The 9,784-nt window shown below is 40.9% G+C and overlaps 1 protein-coding gene across 4 annotated transcripts in view; it reads left to right on the top strand.

Annotated features, from left to right (window-relative positions):
* The first annotated feature begins 3,621 nt into the window (after window positions 1-3,621).
* Window positions 3,622-9,784, top strand: part of VAMP4 (vesicle associated membrane protein 4) — a 43,180-nt gene continuing 37,017 nt past the window's right edge. For 3 of the 4 annotated variants that reach the window (XR_012489003.1, XM_074308346.1, XM_074308344.1), the window contains exon 1: window positions 3,622-3,867. The gene's annotated coding sequence lies outside the window, so the exon portion shown is untranslated. Of the gene's footprint in view, window positions 3,868-4,501; window positions 4,699-9,784 lie in introns of all 4 variants that reach the window. The other variant, XM_074308345.1, reaches the window with a different exon arrangement.

The raw sequence follows: 9,784 nt of genomic DNA, 5'->3' as shown, positions 1-9,784 counted from the left end.
TGAAGTCTGAATACAAATTGAAGCACACTATTTTTCACCTTACTTTTTTTTGTGGAGGTTTTTTATTGTGTCTGTTTCCTTTCACAATGTGCCTCATATGGAAATGTTTTGCATGATTACACATATAAACTGTATCAAATTGCTTACTGTCTCAGGGAGGGAATGGGGGGAGGGAAGAAGGGAAGGAAATAATGTGGAATTCAAAATATTTTTTAAATGAAGTTTAAAATTGTTTTTACATGTACTTGGTAAAAAAAAAAAAAAAATCACATAAAAAAATATGGTTCTGAAGAAAGATTCCAAGGAGAAAGATCCAGGCCTATTATAGGCATTTTAAAAAATAATAATATAAATTCTTCACATAATAAGCATTTAATAAGTGCCATAGTAATAATAAGTGAGGTATACTACGTTTCATCTTTGCTTTTGTAAAGACAAATACTTTCTTATTTCATATACAACAAGAGTCCTATAAACTGGATAAGATATCCCAATTTTACTAAAGACAAAATAGGTTTACAGAAGAGTTGAAAAACTTGCTTGAGGTTATGGATTTAATTTTTAAAAATTATTAAGCACTCTCTACATGCCAAGCACAGTATTAGGCATTTAAAACATGAAAACAGGAAAACAGTCATTGATGTTAAGCAACTGATTTTCTATCGAGGGAGATAAATATAAGTAGATACAAAATATCTTATTATATTCTATCAAGAGTTAAGATATGTAAGCATATACAAAGTAAAAAACAAATCCATGTTAATTTTGGGAGGTCGGAGCTAGATCAGTGAGGGAAGGTTTCATGCAGAATGCTAACAACTGGAGATGGGGTTTGTGCCATTCCACAAATAACCAAGATTTTATTGATAGTAAGAATAGTTGTATATTTATATGTAAACATGGGGAATAGACAAACAGGCATCCTCCAGGTGAACAAAGTTCCTTGTTTTACATTATATCACATACTTTATAACCAAGTATAAGAAGGTGGTTGATAGATCTAGATGAAGGTTTGAGAAGAATGGGATTCTGTAAGATTAGAACTGTTACGGGCTGCTAGTCTTCTTACCTATTTGCTGTTCTTAGGGCTTTTTTTTTTTTTTTTTTCCTTCCAGCTTTTCCTCTTTTCTATTATTTGAACTACTATTGTTGTTTTCACTTCTTTATTTTAAATCTTTGACGTGAGGGGCAGAATGGCAGAAGGCCTCTGAGCTGGAAAACCTGGGTTCACGTACAATCTCTAATACATACTGACAAGATGCATAGATCAGTCAACATCTAGTTGACCCCAGTAACTCTGATGGGTAGGTTGCTGACTGGAAGTTCCCAGCATCAATGAAATCACAGGTTCTAATCAAAAGACAAAAAAAAAAAAAAAATTGGTATAATGGAAGTAGTGCATAGTATAGATGGAATTCAAATCTTATCTCATTAGTTTTGTACTCTTAAAGTTACTTAACCTTACAGATGTGCAGTTACTGTCTATAAAATGGGGCTCATAATTCCTGTCCTACCTACTTCAGGATCAAATAAAATCATTTATATGGAAATCTTAGAACAAATTGTTCTGTAAAGTATTCCTTTGTATAAGGCATTCCTTTCCTTTCTTTTCTTTATTTTGGAGGCAATCAGGATTAAGTGACTGGGGCACCTAACTAGTAAGTCTCTAAAGTTAGATTTGAATTCAGGTTTTTCTGACTCCAGGGCCAGTGCCTCTATATCCAATGTGCTACCTAGCTGTGCCTGTGTAAGACATTCTTTTAAAAATATATATATATATTTATTTACTCATTTATTTTTAATACTAGCTTTTTATTTTCAAAATACAAGTATAGTTTTTACATATAATTTTGATATCTTTATAATTTTTATATAATTCCTGCTTGCAAAACCCTGTGGTCCAAATTTTCCCTTTGCTCCTTCCACCCCTCTCCTCAACAGCAAGTAATCCAATAGATGTTAAACATGTTCAAAAATTCTTTATATATTTCCACAATTATTATGCTGCATAAGAAAAGTCAGATCAAACCAAAAAAAAATGAGAAAAGAAAAAACACAAAACAAGCAAACCAAAAAAAAAAAAAAAAAAAAAAAGGGAAAATACTGTGTTGTGATCCACATTCAATCCCTACAATCCCCTTTCTGGATGCAGAGGCTCTCTCCATTTCAAGTCTATTGGAATTGGTAAGACAGATCTTATTTATTTTTTTGTAAATGTCATGGACTCATTTGGCAGTCTAGGGACATCTATAGCATAGATGTCTTCTTAGAATATTTTCTTAGATTACATAATTACAAAAAAAGAAAGCAAACAAGCATTTATTGTCCACTATGTGCCAAGTACTGTGCTAACAACTCTGCAAATATTATCTCATTTGCTTATAACAATAATTTTGGGAGATTATTATTACCCCATTTTACAGTTGAGGAAGCTGAGGCAGATGAGTTTGATGACTCGCCCAGTGTTACACAGCTAGTAAATTACTGAAGCTGAATTTGAATTTAGGTCTTTCCTGATGCCAGATTCAGCACTACTGTAGCTACTTTTTCTTCTTCCTTTTAAAAAGATAATGTTTTATTTTCCCGTAGTTACATATAAAATAATTTTTAACATTAGTTTTTTTTTAAGTTTTGAGTTGTAAATTTTATTCCTTCTTCTCTTTTTATCTGATATAATGTACCTGCTTTTACAGGAGGTGACACCTACTATGCCGTATTTTGCCTTTTAAAAAGAAGCCAATTATGTGAAAATACAGTTATGAAGCTTTTTTTTTAAGTTCACGGGTTTAAAGGTCATAGGTTACACTTTATAAAACACTTATCACAGATAAGAGGGAGTGAACAGGATGATTCAAAATAATAAAATAAAAACTAACAAAGGTCCAAAAGTAAATACGAAAGGACATAATGGGTAAAACAACGACTGTATAGTCACAACAAATTAATACGATAATATGTAGACTGGAATGAGACGCCACAAATGTAGACTAATATTAAAGCACTACGATCATCGTTAATGAATGAATTCTGGCGTAAGATGAAGGTAGTTGGGGAGACGGGCTCAGCCACCACATAAAAACGGGGCGAAGTCTCCAAAGAGGTGGGGAAAAAGTCACCGGGGCAAATTGTGTTTGAGGGACTTCCGTTTTCCAAAACGAATCTCCAAAACTCCTAATGCAGACACTAGACTTTTTCTCTCCCCACCTCCCGTAGAGGGATGGGGATGGGGGAGGGGGGAGAATCTCCAGTGCCCTTGAATTTGTGATCTGGTCCAGTCCTGCAACTCTTCCCACTCCCCCTACCAGCATCATCATCATCATCCCCCTTCGTTAACCAGCGCTCAGTGGGGAAGGGGGAGGATGGCCCACCTCCCACAAACTGCAATCCCCCCAATTGATCGCAAGTGCAGAGCAGTGGAAATAGGAAGAGAGAGAGGGTGGAGGTAAAAGGACCCAGCGGCTCAGTGCTCCCTATCTGGGCATTTTACGCGGTGGAGGCGGGGCAGCAGAGAGCAGCACCCGGGCCTCCGGGACTGGACTCGGAGCTCATCGATCCGCTCGGCGATCGCCGCCGCCTGCGTTGCAGTAGCTCCGCCCCCTTCGCTGCCTTCCCTCCCCCCACCCCCCTTCAGGCGGCCCTGCGGAGGAGCGCCGAGCGCCTGGATGCTCGCTGGTCCGAGCGGTCGGCGGAGGAGCGGAGCGGCTGACGCTGGGTCAGCGCCCGCGGCCATTTCCCCCTCCCCCTCGTCCCCTTCCTCCTTCCTTCTTCCTTCCTCCCCTTCCCTCCCCCCGCCCAGTTCTTCCCGGGCGGGCCCAGCCCTGCCTGGCCCGGCACCGAAGGGCGCCGCAAGTCTCGGCGGACGCTCAGGTAGCGGGGGAGCCCCCGGCTCGGTCCGCGGGTGGCGGGTCGGGAGGGTCACTGCGGACGGAACAAACGCCGGCCCCAACGGCCAGTGTGTCCCCGGCGGGCCGACTCCGGCGGGACGGACACTCGCCCGGCTTGGGGCGGGGGCGGCGCGGGGACCGTGATCGGGCCGCGGGGAGGGCCCGGGGCAGAGGGGATGGTCTCGGGCTGGGGGGGGAGGGGAGGACAGGTGGCTGGGCTCCCCCGCGGAGGGGGCAGCGGCGCTGGAGTCCACAGCATCTTCTGGGCTATGAAGTAGGCGGGCATCTGGTGAGGTGGGCAGAGCGCCGGAGCCAATTAAGTGAAGCCAGCAACATGAGACCCCCGAATGAACCCCGTGCGCCTCAGTCGTTTGACCTGCTCGAAGACTTGGGGGACTCTCGGGGCTGACATCCAGGCGGAACTTTTAGTTAATGTTATTAAGAATTCCAGAATTCCATCACTCCCGAGGAGCTCCAGCTTTTCCTGTCCGTGGTTAGTCAGTTACTTAGTGGTTTGTGAGCTCCTTTTGCCTGGCGCTTAGCGGTGCCTGGCACACAGTAGGCACTAAATAAATGCTCTGTGACCGACCGACCGACTGACTGATTTCTCTCTGAAGCTGGGAATAAACCCATCTGCTTTGGTGGAGGACGCTCCCTCACCCGGGGGATCTGAACCCATTGTGGAAGGTGAACAGCGAGCATTCATCTACCATTTTTGCAAAGCGCCCTACTGACATCATCTCGGATGATACTCATTGAGGGAGATGCTGTTACTATCCCATTTTACAGACAAGGAAACTGAGATGGAAAGAAAGTAAGCGTTTGGCCCTGAGTCTCAGGGCAAGGCAAAATCTGGACTCGGCGATTCCACTGCGCTCCTTTACTTGCCTTAGGAATAATGGGCCAGCTCTTATTCCGTGTCACTCTTTGGCCCGGATGTGTCCCTCTTTGGCTGCTTTGTAAATTACTCACCTGCCCTCGTTTCTTGATTGCGTTTCTGGGAAGTAGAAACAAAGATTGGCGTGGGAGGAGAAAGAGGGAAGGTTTTACTCGAGCACTTATCCCAGAGCCGAAGTTAGTGATTGAAAGGAAGGTGGAGCTGGTCCATTCCCACCCTTTATTTTGTAGAGGAGGAGGTCCTGGCTCCAAGAGATGGACAATTCCTAGGTATCCTGATCTGCTTCTTAGTCCGGCTGATTAACCGCGAAGTTTTATTAAAATGTTGTATTCTAGGGACTTGAGGGTCAAAATGAGTTCTTTGCCATGTTTAAGATTTGACAAGTTGGATGTCTATGAATCGCCAAACTTTATCTAATAGCCCCCTCCACCCCCACCGTTTGATGAAATCTCAAAATACCAGGTTTTAAAATCTATTTCTTTACCCAAAAAGGAGTGACATGTTACTGATGCAAATTCAAATTATATGAAGTTAGCCCAGAGTTTCTAGTCCAGTATTTTCATTTTTGGAAAGAGGAAGTTGAAGCAGGGGAGGTTAAGTGACTTGCTGAACTGTGATTAAGTAGCACAACTGACACTCTTACATTTCAACCATACTGACCACTTTCTGTTCCTCATCCCCCCAATTCCATCAGGCTCTGCCTTTGCACACATTACTTGCCAGTAATCCCTGGACACACTACACTCTTTCATCCTCTGTCCCTTACATTGCCTCTTAAAATCTTTGGATTTCTTCTTTCTAAATTCAGCCCAAGGACCATCCTACCTTACTTAGCTTTACCTATCCTTCCTCCCATCTCAGCTGTTAGTGTATCTCCTTTTATGTCTCTCTTATTTACTTTGTATATGTTTTCTATTTGCTTTTTTGTTTACATGTTACTTTCTCTGACTGATCTCTCTCTCTCTCTCTCTCTCTCTCTCTCTCTCTCTCTCTCTCTCTCTCTCTCTCTCTCTCTCTCTCTTTCTTTTTGCTGAGGCAGTTAGTGTTAGGTGACTTGCCCAGGGTCACACAGCTAGAAGTGTTAAGTGTCTGAGATCTGATTTCAACTCAGGCCCTCCTGACTTCAGGGATGGTGCTCTGTCCACTCAGACTGATTTCTTTGAGAAGTTTGGCATAGTATCTGATACATGGTAAGCACTTTATGAATGCTTGTTGATTTACTGACAGAAAGCTGTTTCTTTTTTTTGGTAACCTTTCCCCAATCATAGTATCAGGGACACAGCATTTTCTTCTTCTTATTCAGTCATTTTCAATCACGTCTGATTCCCTGTGATCCTATTTGGGGTTTTCTTGGCAAAGATATTGAAGTGGTTTGTCATTTCCTTTTCTAACTAATTTTACAGATGAAGAAACTGAGGCAAACAGGGTTAAGTGACTTGCCCAGGACTGTGGCTACTGCGTTAGCACCCTGGATACGTTAGAATCAGCCAGAGTCAGAATAAGCAAAAGTCTTTATTCTTGGTCTTTAGTGGTAGAAGAGAAGGGAATAGCTAGGTAGAATCTCCAAGACCTCACCTCTTCCTCTCCTGACTAGAGTGAGTCTGGCTAGTCTCCCTGCACCTCCTAGTCCCTCTCACAATTCTCTGTATACACCAAACCATTGGGCCAGCACAGGATAGTGGGAAGGGCCATTTTCCAAGCATATTCCTATAGAGTATTGTCCAGTCAGTAATTAGCCTCAAGTGCTCAATTGTCTTAGCCCAGTTCATTGACTCAAGAGTTTCAGCTCTTTACAGCTGCCTACAGCTCATGAGTATCTGAGGTCAGATTTGAATTCAGAAAGATGAGTCTTCTTGACTATGTCGAGTGCTCTATATACGATGCTATCTGCCTGCCTATATTAAATACTCAATCACTGTTTATGGATTTCAAAGATTGAATTGGGCTTTGAACTCAGTCTGATTACAAATTCGTAATAGTCTGCCATATTTGCTATCATAGTTTATGAATTAAAGTGAAGCATTATTACACTATTCTCTGCAAGTTAAACTAGGTTTATGGCCTTAAATGTTCAATACTAATTGTCTCTGACGTGAGAGCTATTAAAGAAGTTGAGAAGGGGAAAGAAAAAAATAGGAAAAACAAAGTCAATGGTTAGAGCACAGAATTTCTTACCTTTGTGGAACCAAGGGCATCTTTTGGCCATGGAAAATAAATTCGACAAATATTTGATTGACTAATTGTGCAAAACAAGGTAGGAGCTCTATGGGTTCAAAGATGAACAATACATTTCCTTGTACAAGACACTTATAATCTGCAAGGAAGTTGTATCTTAAAGGTTATACTTGTATAAAGTATAAATTAGACATATAGTCTAAGTACCAAAATTTAGTCATTTTAGTGTAAATCACTCAAACCATTCATTTGGTATTTGTAGACAAGACAATTTATGGAATGATTTTCTCTTTTGATCTTTCAACTGATCGATTAGGTAGCTGTGTTGAAATGATAACTGATGACCTAGCAAACAGCTCTAAAGGAAAGAGAAATGAGAATGATGCAGGGATTTTCTGTGTTAAACATTTGCATCCCAGGTCAATGTTTTATAAAAGATCATTGGCCTCATTAGATTCTCTTAATATTAAACATCTAAATTATTGGAATTGGTTACTTTTAACCACTTCCCTTTATATTGGGTTAGGCTGCTCACCAATCAATCAAGCATTTATTAAGTACCTATTGTGTTATCCAGAACTGTGCTAGTTATTGGAGATTTAAATAACTTTTTGTGAGAAACAATTGGGTTTAAGGACTTGCCCAGGGCCACATAGCTAGGTATGTTAAATATCTGAAGCCAGATTTAAATTTAGGTCCTTCTGATTCCAGGGCTGGTAATTTATCCATTGTGGCATGTAGCTGCCTCCAGAAAATGAAATAATCCCAACTCTCAAGTAGTTTACATACTAACCAGAGACAAAACTGGTACAGATAGATAAGATAGATGGATGTATGAACAGAATAAACACAAGGTTATTAAAGAAGGATAGTAATAGTATTTGGGAGGATTAGGAATAGGTTCATGTAGAAAGTGGAGCTGGAACTGAAACTTTAAAAAGCCAACCATTCTATGATATGGGAGGAGGACAAGGAATATAGTCTAGGCATTGGAGGATGACTAATGCAAAGGCCCAGAGGTAGGAGATGAGGCATTGTCTCTGAGGAATGGAGAGGAGGATGTTTTGACTAGATCATATAATGCAAGGGGTGGGGAGTAATTTATAGTGAGACTGGAAAGATTGGTAAGGATCAGGTTGTGAAAGGCTTTTAAACCTTAACAGAGGAGCTTTTATTGGATTCTAGAGGCAATGGAATTAATTGAGTAGGGGATTAACATGACTGCACCATCCTTTAAGGAAAATCACTTTGTCAGTCGTTTGGAGGATGGATTCTGTGGGGAGAAACTTGAGTTAGTAAGACCAATTATGAAGCCATTGTAATTGTCTAGCCAAGAGGTAATAAGAACTCAAATTAAAGCAGCGTCTGTGAACAGATGGAAGAGACAGAAATGGCAAGAGATGACACGTAGTGTCCAGACTAGCTCTCTGGAGGATTTCTGGACCAGCCTTGGTCTTAGTGGAGGAGTGAAGGAGGCAGAAGACTCTTGAGGATGGTCAAAGATGGAGAGTCTTTATTTCCAGTCCTCTTAGCCCATAAATACCTCAGTATGATTACATCATTACAGCACACTAAGCATGTGCCACCTAGAAAACCATTATATCATCACATCACTCGGAAATTGATATGTCATTGCCTCTCTGTACTGAGTATTGCTTCAAGTAGAACACAGGTGGTCACTCATGCCCTCCCTGACTTCTCAGGCAAAGTGAGAACACCAAAGGGACGTAGGGAGCCAAACCAAACATTGTCAACAGGTTCCCAGAATTCGTCCACTATTTGGAGCCCTCTATAGTGGCATGTATGAGATATATGGAATGAGGGAAAATGAGTAGTCTAGAATAATGCTGGATTTATGAACTTGATAGACTGGAAGGATGGTGCTATCTTTGACAGTATGAAAATTTTTTTTAATTATAACTTTTTATTGACAGAACATATGCCTGGGTAATTTTTTACAACATTATCCCTTGCACTCACTTCTGTTCCAACTTTTCCCTTCCCTCTCTCCACCCCCTCTCCTAGATGGCAAGAAGTCTTATACATGTTAAATATGTTATAGTATATCCTAGATACAATATATGTGTGCAGAACCAAACAGTTCTCTTGTTGCACAGGGAGAATTGGATTCAGAAGGTAAAAATAACCTAGGAAGAAAAACTAAAATGCAAACAGTTTACACTTATTTCCCAGCGTTCCTTTTCTGGGTGTGACTGATTCTGTCCATCATTGATCAATTGGAACTGAGTTAGATCTTCTCTTTGTCGAAGATATCCACTTCCATCAGAATACATCCTCATATAGTACTGTTGTTGAAGTATCTAATGATCTCTTGGTTCTGCTCATTTCACTCAGCATCAGTTCATGTAAGTCTCTTCAAGCCTTTCTGTATTTATCCTGCTGGTCATTTCTTACAGAACAATAATATTCCATAACATTCATATACCACAATTTACCCAACCATTTTCCAATTGGTGGGCATCCATTCATTTTCCAGTTTCTAGCCACTACAAAAAGGGCTGCCACAAACATTCTTGCACATACAGATCCCTTTCCCTTCTTTAGTATTTCTTTGGGATATAAGCCCAGTAGTAGCACTGTTGGATCAAAGGACATGCACAGTTTGATAACATTTTGGGTATAATTCCAGATTGCTCACCAGAATGGTTGGATTAGTTCACAACTCCACCAACAATGCACAGTATGAAAATTTGAAAGAGGAGTAATTTTGGAGGGAAGAGAGAAGTTCTATTTTAGATACTTTAATTATGAGATAACTCTGGGATATCCAGTTTAAAAGGGCCAAAAGATAGGTGATGATGGGGGA

The sequence above is a fragment of the Sminthopsis crassicaudata genome, chromosome 4 (assembly GCF_048593235.1).
Source record: "Sminthopsis crassicaudata isolate SCR6 chromosome 4, ASM4859323v1, whole genome shotgun sequence".
Classification (NCBI taxonomy): Eukaryota; Metazoa; Chordata; class Mammalia; order Dasyuromorphia; family Dasyuridae; genus Sminthopsis; species Sminthopsis crassicaudata.
The sequence above is the reverse complement of the archived record's forward strand: the minus strand, read 5'-3'. Positions and strand labels throughout refer to the sequence as shown.